This window comes from Sciurus vulgaris (assembly GCF_902686455.1).
Source record: "Sciurus vulgaris genome assembly, chromosome: 6".
NCBI lineage: Eukaryota > Metazoa > Chordata > Mammalia > Rodentia > Sciuridae > Sciurus > Sciurus vulgaris.
This window is the reverse complement of record NC_136466.1, coordinates 3067812-3074669: the sequence shown is the minus strand read 5'-3', so window position 1 is coordinate 3074669 and position 6858 is coordinate 3067812. Positions and strand designations below refer to the sequence as shown.

General features: G+C 45.2%; 1 pseudogene across 1 annotated transcript; it reads left to right on the top strand.

The window, feature by feature from the left end:
- Positions 1–216: 216 nt before the first annotated feature.
- Positions 217–1035, top strand: LOC306663346 (olfactory receptor 2T3-like; annotated as a pseudogene). Its single transcript has one exon. The product of its transcript is annotated as an olfactory receptor 2T3-like (transcript).
- The last annotated feature ends 5823 nt before the right edge of the window (positions 1036–6858 follow it).

Below are 6858 nucleotides of genomic sequence, written 5' to 3'. Positions count from 1 at the left end.
ACAATCCACCTTCTCCCAAGACTCGGTGCTATTTATTTATTATTGTAGCCACCCTGGTGGGTTGGAGGTGATTCTGGTTTGTATGTCCTTCGTTGTTAGTGATACTCAACAACTTCCCATGTGCTTGTTGCCCATGGGCTTATTTTTGGAAATGGCCCTGGATGGGGTCACGCTCCTCATCTTCTGGATCTGTATGGAGATTTGCCTCCTCAGTGCATGTACTCCTTCATCAGCCAGCTGTTTATCATGTATCTCATGCACATCGCCATGACTGTGCCCAAGACACTGGTGGCCCAGGTCACGGGAGACCACACAATCTCCCCCACAGGCTGTGGGATCCAGATGTTCTTCTGCCTGACCCTGGCAGGAGCTGAGTTTTTTCTCCTGTCGGCCATGGCCTGTGACCGGTAGGCTGCCATCTGCAGACCTCTGCATTACACTCTGCTGATGAACCCGAGGGTCTGCCGGCTGTTGGGATGTGGGCTCCTGGGAACGCTGGATGGCTTGCTGCTCACCCCCATCACCATGAGCTTCACCTTCTGCGAGTCCAGGAAGATCCTGAGCTGCTTCTGCGAGGCCCCTGCCCTGCTGAAGCTCTCCTGCTCCAACCTCTCTCCTTCCAGCTGCTCATGTACCCGTGCTGCGTCCTCATGCTGCCCGTGCCCAGCCTGGTCATCTCCAGTTCCTACACCCTCATCCTGCTCTTCGTCCACAGGACCAGCTCTGCCGAGGGCCACAGAAAGGCGCTGGCCACCTGCTCCTCCCACGTGACTGTGGTGCTGCTCTTCTCCGGTGCAGTCATCTACACCTACATGCTCCCCAGTTCCTACCACACACACAGCAGCAGATGTGACGGCGTCGGCCTTCCACACCATCCTCACCCCCGTGCTGAACCCCCTCATCTACAGCCTGTGCAACAAAGATGTCATGGCGGCTCTGAGGAGCCTGGTTGAGTCAAGGGGGCCATGGTGTGATCTGGGACCCCCAGTTGTTCTGTTGCCACCACCCGATCTGCTGTGTCACAGTGGCAGCTAGGTACCAGGGACTCAGGCCTGCCTGTCTTCCAGGCTGACAGTTCTCTCTGCCCTGCAGGCCACCAGGCATGGTGCTTCTCAGTGACGATTATTCCCACCAGTCGTGAGAGGAGTTTTCTTTTTCTGATTTTATAAGTCAATCCTACCAAGTCACGCAAGAAAAGTAACACCATGAAAGCACATTGTCAGAACAAGGACAGCTTCATTTTGGAAATCAGTGAAATTACAGTAACAGAAATGTAAAGAGCAAAACTGCCCAAATGGGTAGAAGAGATGAAAGACATTCAGTTACCTTATCTTTACATTTTAGATATTAGATACATGTATGTATTGTTTTAACATAGGTTTCATTTATTTTGTTTTTATTTTTTATTGAAAATTTTTATTATTAACTGACAAATTTCAGTTCAATGGGAAGAATAGGCTTTGGTGATGTCTTGCACAGAAAGGCAACAGTATTAAGTAATAATGCATCGCATTTATTATTGTTAATGTTTACCACTTTCTCATTCTAGAGGATCGTTCATCAGTTTCAGGAGAGATCTATCAATGTCATTCATCTGTTAAATGAGCTTTCATCTGGCTTTGTTAAATCCCCTACAGAAGTTTTAAAATAAAATTTTGGCTCTCTTTGTATTTCATCTGTTGTACTTTTCCTGTTGTGGTAAAGTTGATCTTCAACCATTGATTTCATATTCTAAAAAGCCCTTAATGACACAGGTAAGCCTCTGCATTCTTCATTAAGTGACGTTTTCAAAGCAGCCGACTATTTTAATAGAGGCCTTTATTTGAACCCAGACATCATTTAGAAACATATTTTCTCATGAAACTCTTATTTACCTTTTTCATTGAATTTAGAATTAAAACATTGTGAGCAAAGTTTTCTCTCCTCAGAAGTGGAATTTGGCTTCTTTTATGGAGTCCTGAACAGTCGATGTCTGTGTTCTGGATACTGACCATTGTTGAACCTGCCGTTTTTCAGCTGTTCGTGAGGAGCTGTTGCTCAGATTCTGCTGGTTTTCATCTGTGTCTTTCATCCATTTTACAGAGGGGATGCTTATAGCTTCCCCCTAAATTTTTCCCCTCAGTTTCATCTTTTTGCTTCATGTTTAGTGCCATTTCTGGTGACGTAAAAGTTTAAATTTGCACTTCTATGTTTTATTATCTTGAGGTGACAGTCTTCATGAACACTTGTCTATTTAGTCTGATGAACCCGTTGACTTCGTCTTATCCTCTATCTGAAATATCTTTTCTCCGTTTTTTTTTCTCCCCAACTATGTGTCTCTTGGAAACAGCATATAATTAGGTTTAGTTTTATTTCGTTTTTCTGCCTGCAAACTTTGATTTCAAAACAGGGAATCTGGTGTGTTTCTAAAACTGTGGTCACTGCTATATTTGCGACATGTCCCTCTTCTGGAAGGCTTGGTGCTTGTTATTGTACTTTCTCTTTTTCTGAGCTTGTAAGGACTGATTGATAATCTTACTGTTATAATTCCATTTTTCTCTGAGCTTAATACTTATACTCTCTTAATCTTTGGCTAATTAACCTATAAACTGAGACATGCATGTTTAACTTGCTAATGTTTAAAGTTCATGAAACCTTTATCCTGCTTCCAGTCAATGTGCAAGCTTTAAATATTTCCTCTCCCAGACTCTTGGGCCATTGTGGTTGACTATTTCTGTACCTTTCCCTTTATAACTTCTTACTGGATGTACTTCTGTTGTCATAATGAAGACTCTTTACCCACCTCACACTTTACCACTCTGCTCCCCACCCCTTCCGGCAGCACAGACCTTCCACCTGAGTGTCTGCTGGGTCAGATGGTCTTAATTTGGGGGTCTGAGGACATGCTTTATTATTGAAGCACGTGACCAAGGTTTAAGAATTTTAGATTGAAAGCTCTTTACAGCTGTTTTACTTTGATACAGAATTCAACTGAGGTTGATATGTGAATTTATTTACTGTTACTTTTGTCTCTTTTATTTGAAATAGTTTGTTTAGTAGTTCGATCATTAAATATTTTATTTAGAATACTCTACATTTTATTACATATCAATTTTAACTCGATAAAGTAACTAAAGATGAAAGGAAATAGATTTGTTTTCTGATGACTTGAGATGTCCCTTCTATGTCACAGTAACTTGTTACGGTGATGACTTGGCATATTGAAGCCTCTGAGGATCTAACCCCCAGTACTGCTCTTGGTAAAAGTCCTCGTGGATTTCCTGATACACACTTGGTCATTCGCGGGTGCTGCTGTTTCCGATGGTCTCCACACAGGCAGCAAGTCACGTCACCTTGGGAAGAATGCCACCTTTCCGCCATTTGGTCATCATACTTCCCAAGAGCAGGGGACATCTTGTCACCTCTCCAGGGCTGCCGTGACTGAGCACTGTGTCCCGGTGGCCTAGAATCCCAGAAGTGTTAAAGCAGGGTCCTGGATCCACAGGTCTGCGGTCAGGACGTCCGTGAGACCTGGCTTCCTGCAGGAGTGAGGAGGGCCTGGTTGCGGCCTCTACCCCAGCCCTGTGGCTCCTGGGCTGTCGCTTTGTGCCTCCAGCCTCCCGTTACTTTAGCCTGTGTCCAGGTTACCCGTGTGAGGACACTGAGCACCATACTAGGGCTCACCTGCCTCAGGATTACCTCACCTGGATTAATCGCATCTGAAACAGCCCTATTTCCAAATAAAGCCACCCTCCCAGGCACTGGCACTAGGACTTCATCCTGTGATATTTTAGGCAGGACACAGTTCAACCTGTAATGCTCTGCCACTCCCAGATCCACGTCTTCACCTGCAAAGCCCAAACCTCGCCCAGCATAATCTACCTCGGGAGAAGTGAGGTGGGAGGAAGGGCCTCTGAATCTGCTGGACTGTGATAGTCATTAGTAATCATTTCACTGTTTATCAGACCACCATGGTGTACACCTTAAATACACACAAATCAAAAAGAAAGCATGTGTTCCACATTAGGTTAAAAATCTGCACCACAGTTATCATTTAGAAATTAATTCAATATAACCATTCACTATTTAAGAAGAATTGCAATTATGTTATAATTAAAATGATGTCATGCCTGTAATCCCAGCGGTTCCAGAGGCTGAGATAGGAGGATCAAGAGTTCAAAGCCAACCTCAGCAATGGTGAAGCACTAAGCAACTCAGTGAGACCCTGTCTCTAATAAAATACAAAATAGGGCTGATGATGTGGCTCAGTGGTTGAGTACCCCTGAGTTCAATCCCTGGTATCCCCCCAAAAATAAAAATAATTAAAATGATGCAACATTGCCCTCATTGTGTTCAGTCCGATATACACTTCACGCACTTCAAATGTACGGGAGTTCACGAGGCAACTGGTCATAGAGACAGCAAAGGCCTGGAGGGACAGCTGGGGAAGCAGGAAGGGGATGTTATCAGCTAAGACCTGGAGCCTCGTGGGACCCTGCCTGCTGAGGTGGTGGAGATGGCCCTCCAGGGCAGTGGTGGCACCTCCACTGCTGATATGCAGCAAACCAGACACCTGTCTGTTGCTGCGAGAATGGACTTGGGGTGTAGACCCTGAAATGCACACAGGGTCCTGCTGCCTGCAGCTGCAGCACCTGCCGGGACTATCTCCAAGATGGGAGAAAAGACTTAGTTTCTCTCTTCCTCCCACCTGCAGAAGACTCCAGGGCTGCAATTCACAACTTACAGGAAACCAGGTGGCTGAGGAAGCAGGACAAGCCATCTGCAGGCTGAAGCCCTGCAGGTCAGAGGCAGCTGCAGCTCAGGAGGCCCTGAGCAACAGACACTGTGTGGACCAAGGCCATCAGGAAAGACCTCCATGTCAGGGGAAAGGACCAGTTTAATTCTAGAACACGCATTGAGAATAAAAGTTGAGAACTTGTCTGTATGAGAGAAAGGGAGGAGCTGCCTCCACCTTGCCACCTGTTTTAATCCACGCTTCTGACCAGCAAGGTACCTTCAGTAGATATTTACAGCTTGAAGTCAAAATACATTTCCAAGCTTGATTTTTATCAGGGACACCATGCTATGGGTGAATTTGCAATTTTATTTGTACCAGTTTGTGTTTTAGATTTTTTTCCTATCATGTCAACATTTAAAATAAAAACACATAGTTTAAATTAAATGCAATATTAAAGCAAAATAGATTACAAGTGAATGACAGGACGAAGAGTTTCACCCGTACTCTGATGAAGAATGAGAGATGAAGACGTGAACGTGTGTTCCTCTAGATCACTTCACTCAGTGGAGGTGTTCTTCCCACGCTCGAACTGAACGCCGAGTTTCGTGCACGTACCTGCTGCATATATGTTGTGGTATTTCACAACTCCACATGCAGAGACACACGGATGTACAATGGAACAGGACAGATACCACTAACCCACAGTTCATAGATAAGAATTAGAGGTGGTGATGAAGTTTGCAATGATTGCTAATACTGGGTAAGATTTTGAGTTTGACAATAAGGAAGATATTTTTGGAAATCATGAGAAGAAAACCAGAAGAGGTCAGCAGTAGCTATAGCCTCTTTAGTTCTCTAATGGCATCCTCTTCAAAGTCTCAAGGGAGTTTGTCCACAGGAAACCTTCTCCACTCCCAAATGAGCTCCAAGAGCCAGGATGCTGTCACGTCCCGACTTTGCATCAGCCCGTGGGTGGGACTGAGGCTTGGCCTCAGGGCAAGAAGAGCCAGACGGCTGCAGCCTTCGGGAGTCGCTGTTCTGGGTGCCGTGCCTCCAAGGCGCTCTACGAGGACCTCACTGCGTCTCCTCAGTTTTCTCCATAACCTCCTGGACGCAGCAAATGTCTTCTTCTTTTGAATGTCATCTCTTATGAAGCATATTTAGTATAATACAACAGGAAATGGGTTTTTGACTTCCAATTATTTATGGGTAAATCAGTGTACATTCTTTCTGTATCATAATTTACTGGATGTAAATTATATAGGAAGTTTGCAGAGGAAGGGTGACTGATTTACTTTGAGATTCTTTCTAAGTTAGAAAACTCTAGAAACCAATATCTGAATCGTATTTATGCTCATTGATTAAACTGATATCAAGTGGCCTAAAATCCAAATTACAAACCATGTAGGAAGGACTCTGACCCAAGAGGACCAAGTAGAGTTGACCCCGGGGCTCCAGAGTGGACTGAGGGAAAAGTGTGACCTTACGGGAGCCCCGACCACTTGGATTTTTCAACTCTTACAGGTAAAATAAGATGAGTATCTACCTCCCAGGCTCTAGGGGAAGATGAAATTTGGTAAGCCTGCACTAGTCCTGTCAAGCCCTCTAGATCCTGGTTGTGCTTCCTGAGATTTGATACCAATGGCAAGGACTTATGGGGATGGACTTGGGAAAGGGGTCAGCGTTTCAGGGCAGCTCTGCTTGACAGAGCTATGAACTTCAGGTAAGGTCTCCATTGCTCTGCCACCCACACTGACGATTCTCCAGGTTCAATACCCTGTGCTGTGCACAGGAAAATCCAGCACAGAGAAGAGGAAGTGGAGAGGAGGGCGTCACTGTGCACAGTGTAGACCAGGGATCCGTCCTCTGTCTGTGCACCAGGTCAGCTCTTGACCGTGGCTTGATGACAGTGACCTTTTACCCAAGTGCACAGAGCCTTGCCAAGCACCCTCCACCACCTGCACCTTTCCCACCACTAACAGCAAGCACCTTCCAGCCAGATCTTTGCCCCACTTGGACCACAAGTGTGGATTGAATCACAAGTCTGTCTCACAGTTTATTGAACTGCTCAAAATCTTTCCAAAAGCTCAGCTTCCATCTGCCAATGCAGGTGAGAATAGAAATATTGTAACTTTACATGC